The sequence below is a fragment of the Bos grunniens genome, chromosome 4, assembly GCF_055505025.1.
Source record: "Bos grunniens cultivar Pamir isolate PY7600 chromosome 4, Bosgru_T2T1.0, whole genome shotgun sequence".
Lineage (NCBI taxonomy): Eukaryota > Metazoa > Chordata > Mammalia > Artiodactyla > Bovidae > Bos > Bos grunniens.
This window is the reverse complement of record NC_141168.1, coordinates 20168770-20187041: the sequence shown is the minus strand read 5'-3', so window position 1 is coordinate 20187041 and position 18272 is coordinate 20168770. Positions and strand designations below refer to the sequence as shown.

General features: G+C 40.7%; 1 protein-coding gene and 1 non-coding gene across 4 annotated transcripts in view; one reads left to right on the top strand and one right to left on the bottom strand.

Annotated features, from left to right (window-relative positions):
• The window catches only part of CHRM2 (cholinergic receptor muscarinic 2), a 759729-nt gene that overhangs the window by 33755 nt on the left and 707702 nt on the right, over positions 1-18272 (top strand). The gene's annotated exons all lie outside the window — the stretch shown is intronic.
• Positions 211-282, bottom strand: TRNAR-GCG (transfer RNA arginine (anticodon GCG)). The gene has a single exon. It is a non-coding gene; the product is annotated as a tRNA-Arg (tRNA).

Genomic DNA, 18272 nt, shown 5'->3' with positions numbered 1-18272 from the left:
TATCACTGAACATGGAGTTGGAAAGAAATGCACACATTAGGATGACTGGTGAGTGTGAGCAGCTTTAGCAGAACACTTAGGTTATGTTTAGTCAGTCAGTCGTGTCTGACTCTTGCGACCCCATGGACTGTAGCCTGCCAGGCTCCTCTGTCCATGGGATTCTCCAGGCAAGTATACAGGAGTGGGTTGCCTTTTTCTTCTCCAGGGCTCTTCCCAACCCAGGGATTGAACCTGGGTCTCCTGCATCGCAGGCAGACTCTTTACCAACTGAGCCACCAGGGAAGCAGAGCACTTAGTCTATCCTTAATTGGTTTGTTTTGATGCATGCCCATCTATACAATTTCATCAACAATTCAAAATTTTTTTCGTGTATAGAAAATGTGATTGTGATTTAGAGTTCAAACTTTCCTCTAAGATTCTTTTTGTGTTGCTGTTGTCATCATGTGGCTACCTTCAGCTCTATTCCTTATGTGGAAACCCAACTAATAATTTCTACCTTTCCTGTCTCATGATGCAGTGAATGCTTTATGAATAATGATTAATTACTCATACCCATTATTCTCTTTTTCTTTCTTTGGCACAGTACTTCTAATCCATAGACTTTGGTCTTCAGATTTAGTGGAAGTCATATTGTGAGATAATTTAGATCTAATGAGATTTACCTGATGAAGACAATTCACTTTTGATTAGCTGGAAAACTGCCTGTCTAGCTCTGAAAATGGCACGGTTGCTGTCAGTTAACCATGCCCTAACCTTTAGCTTTGTGGCTGAATGCTTTAGTTGCTTTTCTTTCCAAATCAATGAAGCCAATTGGTCCACTGACCTTTATGAAAATGAAAACAGCATTACTGTTTTTTCTTCTTACCTACTTGAACATTTGTCATTTTTAGTGAGGCATCAATAGGAATGTGTGTGTGTGTTTGAATTTATGTATTTGGAGTGAAGATGGGATATTAAGGTTTTATGCTAAAAAATAAACTATATGGAGGAAAAGTCTAATATTTCCAGAAGTGAATTCTTTCTTTTGTGTTATGCTCAGGGGAAATATTTAGACCTATGGTCACCTTATTGACCGTATGTTTTTTATTTTGCAGTATCTGGTGCTACTGTTGACTGGTTGCTTGAAACACTCATCTCTATGGTTTCCCAGACATTGTTCTCATAATTTTCCTCCCATCTCTTCAGTTTATCCTTATCAAGTACTTTAATGAACTCCTCTTTCTTTGCCTGCATTGAAAATACTGGAGTTTACTGGACACTATTCATGACCTGTTTTTTTCCCTCCTTGTTTGGTGTACTGTTCTCTTCCACACTATTCTCATGCTCATGGAACACAGTCTGATTTTCTTGGTCTCCTTGTTCACTTACTCTTTCTAATTGACTGTTGGTCATTAGGTACAAGATAAAAAATGGAGACTTACTAATTCTCTACTGTAACTTCTTTGGTCCATAATTAAAATTAGAAATGAAACTACCTTTTAAGATATTTTGATACTTTCTTATCCTGCTTTTTGAATAAGCCCTCTTTTTTACCTCAACCCTCGGAACCTCAGCATTTTGGTTTGCTGTGCATGGAGCAAGACTAACTTGGTTCAGTGACAACTTGACCCCTCTTTTCCATTTCTTCTTCTTGCTAGATCAGAGTTTTAGTTTCTCTTCTCTTCCAAATATAACATGGAATTCATGAAACTTCAAAATCAATCTTATATTTCCAGAAGGAATGGAAGAAGTTCAGAAATTTGTTCTTCTTCCTAGGTGGTTAGTGTCAACATTTTCCTTAAAGTAGTATGAAAATAAATTGTATATGGAGGACATTTTTCTAACATATATCATTCATTGACCAAAAATTCTAACTGCTTAAAAATTATGTAATATTCCACTCCTCTTCCTGGATCTGTCATTTTGGTGCTTGGGGTATTTTTTCCCACATTCATTTGTGTGCTAAGTGTAGTCCAGAATGTATAAAGGCACAGCAGGTAAATTTTCTCATCCGAGTTTGACCTTGCTTCTTCAATCTGCAGTCTATCAGGGAAAATGTCTTCATTTCTTAATTCCTCTCAGTTTCCTGTCTCCCTCTCTCAGATGCATCTCAGGACTTAAAGATTTACTGTGCATTATTCTTATTTTTAAAGCTATCATCTACTTTCCAATCCCCAAATACCATCCGGTCACCTTCCCCTAAGACCTGGAGGTAGTTCAGAATATTCTCAATTCATCCCACAGGTTTTCTTTCAGTAAGGAAGGCATGTTGAATGCCTTCCTTATGCTAGCCATCTTGCTGGGTACTTAGAACACAAAGATGTCTAAGTCATGGCCCCTGTGGTCAAAAGGACCTCATCATCCAGCAGGGAGACAGGAAATTACATTATAGATAATAAGTACTGTTGGAAAGGAAAGCACAAGGGACAGTGATCCAAGGAAGAGAAGTTAATTCTGCCCACAGGGTAGGGAGAGCTTCATGGAACAGCAGTGCTTGAATCTTTCCTTGATTGATGAGTGAATTAGTAATCTCCATTAAAGAATTTTGTTCCGTTTAATATGGATTCACAAAAGGGCAACAACCACCCCTACCCTTTCAATGGGGAAGCATAACAAATGATCCCGAGTTAGAACACAAAGTGTAGTCTAATACAGTTCTTTTGGAGAGCTAGTTCCTAAACTCATTTCAATTCATAATTCCTACCTTAATTTGTGAGCTACACTGTGAGTTCCCGTTTCCCTTCTCTCCACTGGGTTTTCTTCTCTCACTGACTGTCATTCTCTAAATGCCTTTTTTTTTTTTTAGATTTTTTTTTTGATGTGGATCATTTTTAAAGTCTATTAATACAATAAAGTCTTTATTAATACAATTTGTTATTAATACAACATTGCTTCTGTTTTATGTTTTGGTTTTTTGGCCCTAAGACCTGTGGAATCTTAGCTCCTTGACCAGGGATCTAACCCATACTCCCTGCATTGGAAGGTGAAGTCTTAACCACTGGTCTGCCAGGGAAGTCGCTCTTAATGCTTTTTTAAAAAGTTCTTGTGGTAGACAGAGTAATGGCCCTCCAAAGATGTCCACATCCCAGTTCCCAGATTCTATGAAAATGTTACCTTACACGGAAAAAAAGAATTGTAGCAGATGGAATTAAGGTTGCTGATGACCTGACTTTAAGAAGACTGTCCTGAATTATCTGGGTGGGTCCAGTGTACTTAAAAGGATGCTTAAATGTGGAAAAGGGAGCAGAAGACTGTATGAGTGATAGGATGTGATAAAGCCTTAACTGGCCATTGCTGACCTTGAAGATGGAGGAAAGGACTACGGGTCAAAGAGTGGGAGTGGTCTCTAGAGGCTGGAAAGGGCAAGGAAATGAGTTCTTCCCTAGAACATAAAGAACACGGCCCAGCCCTACCAACACCTTGATTTTAGCCCAATGAGACCATTTTGGCTTTCTGACCTCTGGGACTGTGAGACAATAAATTTGTATTTGTGTTACCACAATCCATTTTGTGGTAATTTGTTACAGTGGCCCTAAGAAACAAATGCAACTATTACAGTTTATCCTCAATTACACAGATTCACTGTTTACACAGATTCACATTCCATTTTGTCCTATGATTTCAAAGAGCTTTCCTACTTCATAGCTTTGACCATCCAGTCAAGGCATTCAGTCTGTTAATCCAGATCTCCAGATTCATTTGTTACTTAAAGAACCTTTGCCTAATTTCTGTTTAGAACTGTTTTAACACAAAACAATATTCAACATTTTAGATTTATATGTTTTGTTATTTATTTCCAAGTTTGACATGAGACGTCAGTCTCCAAGTTTTCTATACCTTGGTTCTTGCCAATCTCCCTTTCCCCTCAAAAACACTAACCTTTTTTACTACCCACCCAAGTCTCATTTGGAAGTCTCTTGAGAGACTTGGATTGCATGGAGATCAAGCCAGTTAATCCTGAAAGAAATTAACCCTGAATATTCATTGGAAGGACTGATGCTGAAGCTGAAGCTCCAATACTTTGGCCACCTGATGTGAAAAGCTGATTTATTGGAAAAGACTCTGATGCTGGGAAAGATTGAAAGCAGGCGGAGAAGGGGATGTCAGAGGATGAGATGGTTGCAAGGCATTGACTCAATGGGCATGAATTTGAGCAAACTCTAGGAGACAGTGAAGGACAGAGAAGCCTGGAGTGCTGCAGTCCATGGGATCATCAAGAGCTGAACATGACTTAGAGACAGAACAACAACTACAACAAATCCCATTCTTCTTAAATAGTCTCAATTAACTGAAATATGAAGGGGTACATTGGTAACATTTGTTGATAGAGGTGGGTGATTAATTCAGGGCCCAAGTTACTCCTAGTTTACTACAGAATGAGAGAGTTCCTTATAAAACAGTGGTAGCGGAGAAGACAATGGCACCCCACTCCAGTACTGTTGCCTGGAAAATCCCATGGATGGAGGAGCCTGGTAGGCTGCAGTCCATGGGGTCGCAAAGAGTCAGACACGACTGAGCGACTTCACTTTCACTTCCCACTTTCATGCATTGGAGAAGGAAATGGCAACCCACTCCAGTGATCTTGCCTGGAGAATCCCAGGGACGGGGGAGCCTGGTAGGCTGCAGTCCATGGGGTCGCACAGAGTCGGACACGACTGAAGCGACTTAGCAGTAGCAGCAGCAGAGGTTGGGGAGACTGGGCCAGGGCAAGTATTTGTTAACTGTAAGCACACTTCCAAACTAAGTGAAAAAGGTGTGTGGTTCTCTGTTTTGGTGCACATGGCCAGATGGCCATTCTCCCTAGAGTTGCCATCGTTGCCCTGTGGCCGCCCATCATGCTGTGGGATGCTGAGGCATGGCAGGAGGGATGAACTCACTGAGGGGATGAACTCATTGGGAGATGTGTGCCCGACTCATGAGTCCCTGAGAAACACTGCTGGAAGACCAGTGGGTGAAAGTTCAAATGACAGGAAGATGAAGGAGAGAAAAAAGTTCTCTGGGAGCATTTTTAGATGATAAACTTAGCCATTCTGGGATCTGAAAGCTTTTCTGATGAGTCATTTGTGGGTAGCTCATTGCTCTGAAAAGCTCTTAGAAATAATGTGCTCTCCCAAAATTGCATCTTTTCCACCCAAAGGAACAAGCTACATCAAGTTACAACCAAGCAGGAAATAATTTCCAAGAACACACAGGCAGGAGACACACAGAATCTGAGTCAGAGACGCCTTTGGAGGTAGCATTCATTGGCATTTTTAACTTACAGTAGTCCTTGCCACTTTTCTGTTGCCATACTTGGAGGGAATTGAAACTACAGTCCCCTCCTTCCTGTCCTGATCTTGCAGTATCCTATTCAGTTTCTTTATTTCACTATTTGATTTCACCTAAGCTTTATCTTGTTATTTCCAATTTAGGAAAATATCTCAAATCCCAAGAAGTGATTTTAAATGTGGGAATGTTACATGGAGTCCTTTGTTAAAATCTAAATGTATAGTTCCAAGAGCTTTTTTTTAAAGTATGATATTGGTTTTTTACATCAGTTCTATATTTCAGCAGCATTAATAAAATATTATAAGCAGTAGCAGTAGTTAGTCGCTCAGTCATGTCCGACTCTTTGCAACCCCAAGGACTATAGCTCACCAGGCTCCCCTGTCCATGGGATTCTCCAGGCAAGACTCCTAGAGTGGGTTGTCATACCCTCCTCCAGGGGATCTTCCTGACCCAGGGATCGAACCCAGGTCTCCTGCATTGCAGGCAGATTCTTTACCATTTGAGCTACAGGGAAATCCTAAAATATTACAAAGGGAAATAGTAATTTCCTGGTTGTGGTAGGAGATGAGAACATGTGGTTGGGGTAGACTTGGGTAGGTTGTAACTGGAGAAAGTAGCCAGTGAGAAAAATAATGGAAGCGGAGAGTGTAAACTAGAAATCTGACAGTAGAGAAAATTTCCATAGTCCTAGATCCACAGAAGGATACCATTTTTACAGTAGAAAGAAAGACATTATTTCAATGTTAAGTAAATTTAATCAACAAGGGGAGAATACAACATAGATAGTCTCTAGAACATTGTAAGTTAAAGGCTGGAAAAGGAAAGAGGCAAGGAAGAACTTACGTATCTTGAAAACTAATGAGAGGTGACCAGATGCTCACTTGTGCTATGAATATATTTCTAACCAAGTCAGTCTCACCCCAAAACTCACATGTGTGAATGATACTGATGTATCCATGTTAGGTACTTGTCTACAAGGTTAGTAGCTAAGCCCCATAGCAATCTTATGAGGTGGATACTATTACTATCAGCCACATATGATAGGTGAGAATATTGAAGCATGACTACTTGCCAAAAGTGTTAGTACTTATAAGTAGTGAACTTGAGATTGGAACCCAGACCATCCCATGCCAAGGTCAGTCACCTCTATCGCTACACCCTACTGACTTGGGAGGAGCCTTTGAACAATGGGAGTGACGATGGATAGATGCGTTAAAAACTGACTGTCCTCTGCCATGGCAGGAATGGGGTGAAGGCTGAGTCTCTAACATTGTTCCGTCACAGCAAGGTAACAACACGAAGGAAGGCAGCAATCAATATTTGCAGTATAGAAATCCACCAAAATTCCAGTGGTTTTAACAATGTCCATGTCGCTAGGTTAGAGCTCGGGGCTGAGAGGAGACGGGAGCTTGGAACAGGACTTCAGAGGTAGAGGTTCTCAGGAATTGACCAGACTGTCCGAATGGAGAGGTGAGGTGTGGGAGTGAGTCAGATGGGATATGGGATGATATGGGATGAAAGTAGCAATCATCACCGTAAGTGATTTTGTTTTGCAGTTTATTTACAGTGAAAGTGGCCTTGCATTACAGGTGTTGGGAATCTTCCCATCACAGGCCATTAAAGCTGCTGAGTTGTACAACTCCAGAGTGTGCCTTTCTGTAGACTATGATTCTCTCTGGAGTTGAGGGGACTGTTCTGTGCCAGTGGCGAGAAGCCTGAGGAGTTTGCAGCAACAGCTGTTTCACTTCTTGACTTTGGACTACGTGCAGTCCTCCTGCTCTGCATATCTTAGGACTCTCTTCAGTTGATAAGGACTTTCCAATCAGCCTTTTTCATTATCTACTGCCTGCTTTAACTTCAGACATATTCACATTCATCAGTCTTGTCTTATCTGAACAACAGGCAGGGACCAGTACCAGGGACAATGGAAGAGGTAATACGCAGAGGTTTTAATTACATTCACTCTTGAGCCTCCAGAAAGAACACTTTGCAAGTTATAAACTGTCAGCTATGGAGCTATGCACGCCTGTCTCTGACTTACTGGTGAGGGGCAGGTTCAGTGGAGGGGTTCCTCTGGGGGATACTTCAGGTGCTGCATGTGCAGCATCTCAGTCTGGCTTTCTGGAAAGAGATGCTCTTGCCTGGTTACTTTGGTCAAAGAGGTAGAAGGGATAAACTCTTTCAGTTTGATGGGACATGTGTTCATGGAGCACCTCCTATGTGCCAGCTTCTGTGAGGTGTTGGGAATGAGAGAAAAATGATCACTGCTTTCAGAAGCTCACAGTGCAGAATTAAGGAGGTACATAGAAGCAAATAATCATGAGAGATGCTATAAAGGAGATACTTTTAGGGAACAGAGGGACATGTGGACAACACGACTTTGGGGAGCTCTAGGAGGCCACCCAGAGAAAGGAATGCTTCGGTTCCAGGCTTCAGATCTCTGCAGCCACATGAAATCCCTCCATCAGAGATGATCAACCTTGACTGCACTTTAGAGTCATTTGGAAAGCTTTAAAAATTCCCAATATTTAGGCTCTAGCCCATGCCAAGTAACTTATACCCTATGGGGGTGGGATCTAGGCATAGGTACCTTATAAAGTTCTTCGTGTGATTCCAACATGCATCCAAGTTTGAAAACCAAACCAAGTTTGTCCTAAAATAAGAATTTAGGAATTCTAAAATAAGAAGGAATGTATTACATTTTGGAGACTCTGTTACTATATTCTGAAAGGGCTGGTAGGAAAAGGGAAAGGACATTGTTGTGTTGTAGAGATCAGTGATTATATCCAGTCAGCTTCAAATACAGGAATATCATAGAACCTAATACAGTAAAATCCAGGAAAATTACATGAAGAGCAAAGCATGGAGTATTTGTTGAAGCAACTTTGCAGTAGTGATCCTTATACACAGTTTGTATCTGCCGGCCTCAGAGAAGTCTTGGGGCAGCTTGCATATAGAAGTATTTGAGGAGAAACTAGAGAGGCTTTATCTGAAAAGGCAGAGTAAGTACATACATTTAAGCACCAACCTTCAAATTATGGAAATAATTGTTGGCTTGTTGTACTACCCTAAAAACCATTTAGGATTTTTCAATTGTTTATTTGGGCTTTTATTTCTTACCAGAAATTCAGTGAAAATAGACCATTCAGGAGTTATACATTAATGACTGCTTCCATTAAAATTTGATATTATTATTATCATTATATTTGATGTAATTTATATTTATAACATACCTACATATGCTGATACTTAGCATATTTTATGTAATTCCCACAGTAGTTCTATAAGGTAGGCAACTGTGATTATTCCTATTACCTAGATAAGTTCAAGAGGCACAGAGAGGTTAAATAAGTTGTCTGGGATCCCACATTGTCTAAGCCCCGTCTGTCTGATTGCTAACCATTTCTGATCCTACATCTCTCCATTGTGTAAGGGCGAGGCTTGCTATTGTTGAAAGAAACCCACTTTAGAGTTCTATGCCTGAGGAAGTGCTGTGTGATCTTGAGTTAGTTTCTCAACCTCTCTGGACCTTAACGTCTTCTTTAATGTGACCAGACGCGAGATGGTGGCACCGTTTTCCTTCTAGTTATGAGCTGTAATGAGAAGGCAAGCTTAAAATGACTTTAGAATCTCACAGACATCTCACTCTTTTGAAGGGCATTGTTAGAATACATATCTAATATACATAGAAAATACATGCATACAACGTTTTCTCAGAACAAAGAGTACAGAGATTCACAGGTTTTCTTTTTTTGTGAATGTATTATAGAAAATACAACTTTTTTAAAATTAGAAAATACTGTCCATCTTCCCCACCCTCTAGCAGTTGTGGAAAACTTGCACTGAAGGCAGGTGCAGACAGATCTTCATTATTTACTTTTTAAACACTAACCTGTGTTCTGTAGAGGATGCCCCAGCTGGCTCCTGATCCTTTGTGATCTAGATGGATCTTTTTAGCCCTTGATCTGGAGTGGGATGGTTCTGAAACAAGCAACTTAGTATATTTGGGAAATTAATTGGATGGAGGAGGCAGTTCTCTAACTTGTAGGCACAAGAAGGAAGGTTCTGAAGCTTGTATAACTTAATGGGAAATTGCCTGGGGGAGTCTGAGAGGAAGGAAGAAATCCAGACAGGCTAGGCATTAGTTTAAAGTTGTTTTATATCGTTACAACACAGAAAAATTCAGTCCTGGAAGATGAAATCCGTTTGGCACATGATATTGATCATCCTTTAGGAAAAAAAGTAGCTGGGTATTGGAAGTTTGGCCCTACCCTCTTGTAGAGTCCTTCATGTTCTTTGATCCCAGTCTCTTCTCTTAAACTGAACAGAACTTGTTAGGCAGATGTGGGTATAAAGCTGGAATAGAACCGTGGCCCTTGAGGACTTGTGAGAAGTGATTATCTCTGGAAGGTGGTAGGAGAATATTGACTGAGTGGAGGGGCCAGAGCTGGGGCCAGAGGGAAATGGTATTGGCACTGCCCTCCCTCCTTGCAGCTCCAGGTCCTGTGATCTTCATCATCATTGCCACTGCCCTTGTTCGTCCTTCACCACCTCTTGCCTGGACCAGTACCACAGACTCCTGACCCTTCTTTAGGCTCAACTTGGCTTTCTTGCCCCAGTCCAACCTCCTTACCATAACTGGAGCTATCTTGCCAAACTCCAAGTTCATCACTATCAGCCCCACGGGCTCTAGGATCAATCTAACCTCTTTAGCATAGCATGGAAATCTCTTAGACTCTTGACTTCAGTCTTCCTATCCCCAAGGGGAGCCTGGGTCCTGTGAACGTCCAGTCTCCTCTCTGGATTGACCACTCATCTGCCTTCAGAGGGATCTGGGGAAGGCAAAGGCAGGAACTGGGACAGAGACTAAATCAAGCTCTTCTCCGATCCTACCTGTCCTCCATCAACTGAGACACCTCAGTTCCCACCTCTTGAACCTTAAAGGAATTAACCTTTTTAAACTACACAACTGCTATAATGCTGTCTCACTCTATATAGTCTGTATATCCTCCAAGTCAAGATTTTGCCAATCTAATCTTCTGTAGTTTGTATTAAAAAAAAAAACAATTGAAATATTGGATATGAGTTTTCAGACGAATACATATACATCCCACTTCCAAAGAGCAATCTGAAACAATCCTTATCTCTTCCTTCCTAAAGAGTCACTACTGTTGGGGAACATCAAACAGGTTTTGATGATAATCCATCAAAAATATTTGTTAAACTCCTACAATGGAGCTAGCATCAAGTTCAGATCCCACATGATCTCGTTCACACGTGTTTGTGTCTGCTTCTGTCTTTACAAGATTGGCCACCCCTCCCAACCCCAAGCAGAAGGAGGCTTACAGTAAGGCTGATGGAGCCTAAGTTTCAGGACCTTTCACTTGATGGGGTCTCTCCCACGTCTCTGGGGAGAGCCCCAGCAATGTGTTATGGCCATTTGTGTTTGCAAGGTTGGTAAAAGTAAGATATTTAAGTGCAGTTGGGATGACTGTCTCTTCATCCTGCTTTGTCTTCTTTTGGTGTCAGGCAGTGCTGAAGTGGGCCTTGTGGGGACTTAACTGAGGGGAGGTTGAAATGAGGACACTTTTAATGAACTCAGTGGGATATACTTGTGCTCAGTGGGATATACTCATGTGCTCCATAGTCACTCTGGGTATAGTTAAGTTATTGCACATGGAATCAGAATAGTTCTTAAAAAGAGTCCACCAACTTTATAAAAGCTTTGAGTTCCAGCGATCTGGCAATCTGATTTCTTAATCTAATGTTTCTCAATGTGGTCCTTGGATCATCTGTATAAGGGTTGCCTGGGCTTCATCTTCAAATGCAGCTTTTTGGTCTACATCTAAGCTCTACTGAATTGAAATCTCTGGGACAGGGCTAGCGAAGACGAGCTTCATCGGATCAGGGACTTTGGCTTTGAGTCATGTGCAGTTGTGTTTATCTGCTTACCACTGACTCCGTCGGACTGCTTCGGGACAAACTAGGTACTGAATAAATGCTCTCTAAATCAAAGTTTTATGTGCGCAAAGGCTCGAGAATAACTGCCTCTGCCTACTTAAAGCCTTCTTATATATCAAGGGTACAGATCAAGGTTTTCCAGTATGGTATTTTTTTTAAGAAGTGTATTTCTTTTTTAAAAAAATACTTAATTTTTTATTTTTGGCTGCTCTGGGTCTTTGTTGCTGTGCACAGGATTTCTCTGATTTGGGGCGCTGAGGCTGCTTTCTAGTTGCACTGCATGGACTTCTCATTTTTGTGGCATCTCTTATTGCAGAACGCAGATTCTAGGGTACATGGGCTTGGCAGTTGTGGCACAGGGGTTTGGTTGCCCGTAGCATGTGGAATCTTCCCGGATCAGGGATCAAACTCCTGGCCCTTGCATTGGCAGGTGGATTCTTAACCACTGGACCACCAGGGAAGTCCTAGTGCTGTTTTTTCTGGAAACAGAGAATGTGGGAAATAGAGAAGTCCTTGAAGACCATCAGGTCAGTGGCAATTGAAGGCAGGGAGCAATAATAGAATTACATGGGGATGCTGTTTCAAATGAAATTTGCCCAGGTCTCCCATATTCTGCTGTGCTCTCATGTGGAGATATAAGGCAGGTGATGTCTGAATTCTCTAGACAATAAGATGGATGATATGAGTTTAGAAATTCTTTATGATGGTTCTCATATCCCTCTCTACTCAGGAACATTGATTTAATTCAATCTCTCTTTTAACAAACGGGGTCTCTGAGAGGCAAAGCAGTTTAGGTAAGGTCTTCTATTTAGTTTGAGAGCAGAATTAGGGCTAGGATGTGATTCTCAAAAACTCAAGATACAATGTTTATATGCAGGAAGTTTAGAGACAGCTTCTTTTAAAAAATTATCCTATATTTGGAGGACACACGCAACTTTTACCCTTGCTCTATATTCTTTTCATGGTTTCTTGTGCATAAATATGGTATTTTATTTATTTTAAATTTTCAGAGAATAGGTAACTTCAAATTCTTTTGTATTTTTGAAGTTAACTAATGATGAGCTAAGGGAGCAAAAATAGTTGATGATTGGTTTATTAATATCTCAGAACAATCTATCTGGGGGAATAAGATGCCACTAGGTAGGACATTTCAAGCGCAAGTGAAATTCTTGTTAGAAATATTGTCCACATTGTGAAATTCATGTTGATTAAAGATGAACAAGGGTTGTGGGCCAGAAGGAGGGTAAGCATCAACATATCATAGCCCAGAGAAGTAGTTACCTTTAAAGGGTTCAAGGTAATGAGGTAGGGTGTTCTAACAGGGCTCCTGGGAATTCTAGGGCAGCCAGAACTCCAAAGTCAAGGCTTGTTGGCAGATGACTTCAGGGAACTGCTGTTTGGTAACCAGGGTCTGCCTCACACCTGGAGGTTACCTGAGCAGGTTCAGGGCAAAGAGCCAAGACCAGTGACCAGAACTAGGGTTTTGAATGTGAAACCTATGTTATTTATCAAGAACTTGGTTAATGTGTTATAATTTTTATGCTCTTCTATTTCTTCTTCTCTTTTATTTTCATACAATTATGAGCTTATAATTTTTAGTCAGATTTTTAGGTCAGTGCCAAGCAACTGTAGTCCATTTAATTAGACAAGCTAAAATAAAAATTATTTTTTAGGAGCTGTCAAAATTTGAAAGATGTCAACACATTCTTCTAATGTGCTTTCATTATTATTATAAATGTTGCTTAATCATTAGCTCTGTGCTAATGGTTAGTTTGGGGAATGATTTACATGTTTATGAATACAGGAGAAATCATTTTGGCTACAGATAAATCTTTTTATTTACTTGAATTTTTTCCTTACACAGTATTTGCCTTTTACAGCCATATAAATTTTGATTTGAACCTGAAATAATTTAGTAAACTGGAGAGATTTTTTTTTCTTTTTTGGTCCCAGACAGTCTTGGTATCATAACTTTTATTTCTCAGGGGTTGGTCAAAGGACAAAGAAAAGTGAACATTATTATCTACTGCGTTTGTGATATCCCTTGCTTTGCTGTACTGTTATGTAATGCTTGATACTTTCTCATTTTATCTACACTTATACATTTTCTCAGAAATTGTACTGTCAAGTACAGGAGGGCAGGGACTATGTCTTATTAATTCTGTATGTCCTTAGCAGCAGTTTCAAAACTGGCTGTATCAGAATCACCTGAGGTGCCCTTTAAAAACTTAAAGTCCAGGGCGCTAGTTCAGAGATTCTGATTTGGAATTCTTAAAAAGTTTTATTTATTTTTAAGTGGAGAATAATTGCTTTACAATATTGTGTTGGTTTCTGCCATATACCAACACGAATCAGCCATAGGCATACATACATCCCCTTCCTTTTGAACCTCCCTCTCGTCTCCCCAATTTAGAAGTTTTAAGGAGAGTCTCTGGAATCTGATTTGTTTAAAGCTTGCCCAAATAATTTTTATGGACAGTTGGATTTGAAAATCACTGGCTTACAGCATGGAACACTGCCTTGCATTTAGTAAGTGCTCACAATGTTTCTTTGTTTGTTTTGAAGGCTGAATCACTCTGGGAAGTGACATGAACTGGGTCCAGCTTGCCTACTTCATTTTTTTCCTCTTTTCTGTGCTTTTCCATGCTTTACCAATTCCCTGACAAAACCTCAATCAGATGCATTCTTTCAGTTTTTGCTCATAATCGTAATCGAATCAAGTAGCCGACACTTTTCACTGTCCTTTTAGACCTACTTGACAAGTCTGATAGTGCTTTGTAAAATCGTGCTAGTCCTTTGTGATAGAAGACGACCTTGTTGACTGTGCTCACCAGCCAGAAGTGTTGCATATGGCTGGGAAGATGGATGTGTGACAAATGTCTGTTGCATATTGTATATATATTAAAACGCATCCTTCAGAGCCTGGCTGCTGCTGCTGCTGCTATTTTCAGAGTCTTCTGCTGTTTTAAACATAATCCAAATGATGTATTTATTCCAGAAAGCCATCTAGTCTCTGATTACTCTCTCTGCTGTCTGGGTTTCCGATCACTTCTCTTCCCGAATGTCCTTTTTCAGATCATCATATAGCAGTTATCCATTCTCTGTCCATGGCCGAGCCAGTGAAACTGTGACAGAAAGCTCTGTAATGAATGACATGCTTCAGCATTGACTAGCTCAGTCTCATTCCTATAGTTTGTGGGAGCGACCTGGTTTTGCAATTTTAAGTTCAATATACATTGTTAGTGACATTGAGGAAACTTTTCAAGAAGCTTATTAACTTGTTGATTATTTGGTGTAGTTAGGTTTCTAAAGCTATAGAGAAATGTATTCCTGCCTTATACTTCCTAGGGCAGGAGTAAAGCCACCGAGAAAGAAAATAAGAAATTGGCTGATGGAGGTCAAAGGAGAGAAATCACAAAGAGAAGAGAGATGAATACATATGAGGGTAAAGAAGAGATGGACAGGTTAAAAAAAATAGTAGCACATAGTAACCTAGGGAGGTTCTATTAGTAGATGTTGCTATAATGAAATAGTTCCCTTAGAACATTTTGGAGATTATATCTGACATGTGATAGCACTTGGGTTGACCAATCTTATACTGGAATCAAGATTGCCAAGAGAAATATCAATAACCTCAATATGCAGATGACACCACCCTTATGGCAGAAAGTGAAGAACTAAAGAGCCTCTTGAGGAAAGTGAAAGAGGAGAGTGAAAAAGTTGGCTTAAAGCTCAACATTCAGAAAACTAAGAACATGGCATTCAGTCCCATCACTTCATGGCAAATAGATGGGAAAACAGTGGCTGACTATTTTTCTGGGCTCCAAAATCACTGCAGATGGTGATTGCAGCCATGAAATTAAAAGACGCTTACTCCTTGGAAGGAAAGTTATGACCAACCTAGATAGCATATTAAAAAACAGAGACATCACTTTGCCAACAAAGGTCCATCTACTCAGTTCAGTTCAGTTGCTCAGTCCTGTCTGACTCTTTGTGACCCCATGAATCACAGCACGCCAGGCCTCCCTGTCCATCACCAACTCCCAGAGTTCACTGAGACTCACGTCCATCGAGTCAGTGATGCCATCCAGCCATCTCATCCTCTGTTGTCCCCTTCTCCTCCTGCCCCCAATCCCTCCCAGCATCACAGTCTTTTCCAATGAGTCAACTCTTTGCATGAGGTGGCCAAAGTACTGGAGTTTCAGCTTCAGCATCATTCCTTCCAAAGAAATCCCAGGGCTGATCTTCAGAATGGACTGGTTGGATCTCCTTGCAGTCCAAGGGACTCTCAAGGGTCTTCTCCAACACCACAGTTCAAAAGCATCAATTCTTTGGTGCTCAGCCTTCTTCACAGTCCAACACTCACATCCATACATGACCACTGGAAAAACCATAGCCTTGACTAGACGGACCTTTGTTGGCAAAGTAATGTCTCTGCTTTTGAATATGCTATCTAGGTTGGTCATAACTTTCCTTCCAAGGAGTAAGTGTCTTTTAATTTCATGGCTGCAGTCACCATCTGCAGTGATTTTGGAGCCCCCAAAAATAAAGTCTGACACTGTTTCCACTGTTTCCCCATCTACTTCACATGAAGTGATGGGACCGGATGCCATGATCTTCATTTTCTGAATGTTGAGCTTTAAGCCAACTTTTTCACTCTCCTCTTTCACTTTCATCAAGAGGCTTTTGAGTTCCTCTTCACTTTCTGCCATAAGGGTGGTGTCATCAGCATATCTGAGGTTATTGATATTTCTCCCGGCAATCTTGATTCCAGCTTGTGCTTCTTCCAGTCCAGCGTTTCTCATGATGTACTCTGCATATAAGCTAAATAAGCAGGGTGACAATATACAGCCCTGATGTACTCCTTTTCCTATTTGGAACCAGTCTGTTGTTCCATGTCCGGTTCTAACTGTTGCTTCCTGACCTGCATACAAATTTCTCAAGAGGCATATCAGGTGGTCTGGTATTCCCATCTCTTTCAGAATTTTCCACAGTTTATTGTGATCCACACAGTCAAAGGCTTTGGCATAGTCAATAAAGCAGAAATAGATGTTTTTCTGGAACTCTCTAGTCTAGTTTTTCTGGAACTCCATCCAGTCAAGGCTATAGTTTTTCCAGTAGTCATGTATGGATGTGAGAGTTGGACTATAAAGAAAGCTAAGTGCCGAAGAATTGATGCTTTTAAACTGTGGTGTTGGATAAGACTCTTGAGAGTCCCTTGGACTGCAAGGAGATCCAAACCAGTCCATCCTAAAGGAGATCAGTCCTGGTGTTTACTGGAGGGACTGATGTTGAAGCTGAAACTCCAGTAGTTTGGCCACCTGATGCGGAGAGCTGACTCATTTGAAAAGACCTTGATGCGGGGAAAGATTGAGGGCAGGAGGAGAAGGTGACGACAGAGGATGAGATGGTTGGATGGCATCACCAACACAATGGACATGGGTTTGGGTGGACTCTGGGGGTTGGTGATGGACAGGGAGGCCTGGCCTGCTGCAATTCATGGGGTCCCAAAGAGTCAGACACGACTGAGTGACTGAACTGAACTGATACAAATTTGGACTGTGTTAAGACATCATTCCCTATTCTTATTTATATCCTTTGAAGTGTTCATGAGCAGATTATTTTGTTTATAACCATCTTAAAAAATTATCCTAATGTAGGGATTTTTAAATATATGACTTGTGGATTCACAAGTTGGACATTAACCCACAAATCCTCTAAATTTGTTTGTAAAATTTGTATTTTATCTGCATTTTTCTCCACTAGGGAGAAGCTTAAGAATTCATCAGACTCTCAAGGGGATCATTGATTACAAAATCCTTCTTTTTCTTTAATTAAAAATTAAAAGGTCAGCTAGTAGTGGGCCCAGCCTTAAAAAAGTGTCACTATGTAAAATATTCTCTGGATAACAGTGAGCAGAGGTCTCCATTAGCCCGATTACGGTAACTGGTCCTCAGGCTGATGCTTCTCTCTTACCATGAATAGTTGGTTTGGTACTTGATCAGCTCCCAACGTCACCTTCTGTCTGTCATCTTTCCAAAGGAGTCTTGAACCCTTGGATGTCATTTCTCGAACTTTTCTATTAACAAAAACAGCAGTGACTTTTTTTTTTAAACATAGGCAGTCAACATCAGTGATTCTTTTTAAGTTTGAATTATAGGTGTTAGGTCATTTGTTGTATTAAGGGTTTTTGTCCTGCAGTCTGGCAATTATTTTTGCATTTATATTCTCGGATTTTTAAAAAATCTGTTGCATTAGTCAATTTGCCAAGTATTTTAAAACTGCTTGAATGTAAGTGTTTTTCCAGGGTCAGGTTCAAGAACACAACTTCCAGTGCATACCTACCTCTACATGAGGTAGTTGTCATTAGCACTTTTGATAATGTTAGATTTCCTACCTGGAAGAGTACTGATGACAGGAAGCATATTCTGATGCAGTTTCCCAGTCTCCTGGTATCTTGAGCATAGCTACATAATCCCACTCTTGTGCTAATTTATCAGTTTGTGACAGAAACAGGATTGCCATCAGTATGGCAAAAACTTCTGAGCCGATGGGTCCTTGACTTCAAGTTTATTTATGAGTGAAAGCTGCCCATTCCTCTAAGCCCTGAGTTCCTGGAAGGAGTCAGTAGACACTTAAAATAGAAAGAAAAAGGGGATGAGGTCAGTGATGAAGTACAACAGAATAGAACCCCTTAATCCATCAGCTGCTTCATGACAGTAGAAATAGGTGGCCTGTTAGAGAAAGTGCAACCACAGCTTCCAACAAACCCAGGCATGACTTGCCATATGCCACAGGGAAAGTGAAAAGAAAGTGTTAGTTGTTCAGTTGTGTCTGAGTCTTTGCAACCCCATGGACTGTAACCTGCCAGGCTTTTCTGCCCATGGGATTCGCCAGGCTCTTTTGTCCATGGGATTCGCTAGGCAAGAATACTAGAGTGGGTTGCCATGTCCTCCTCCAGGGCCTCTCAACCCAGGGATTAAACCTGGGTCTCCTGCAACGCAGACAGATTCTTTACCATATGAGCCACCAGGGAAACCATTTATTCAATTTATTTATTTTGC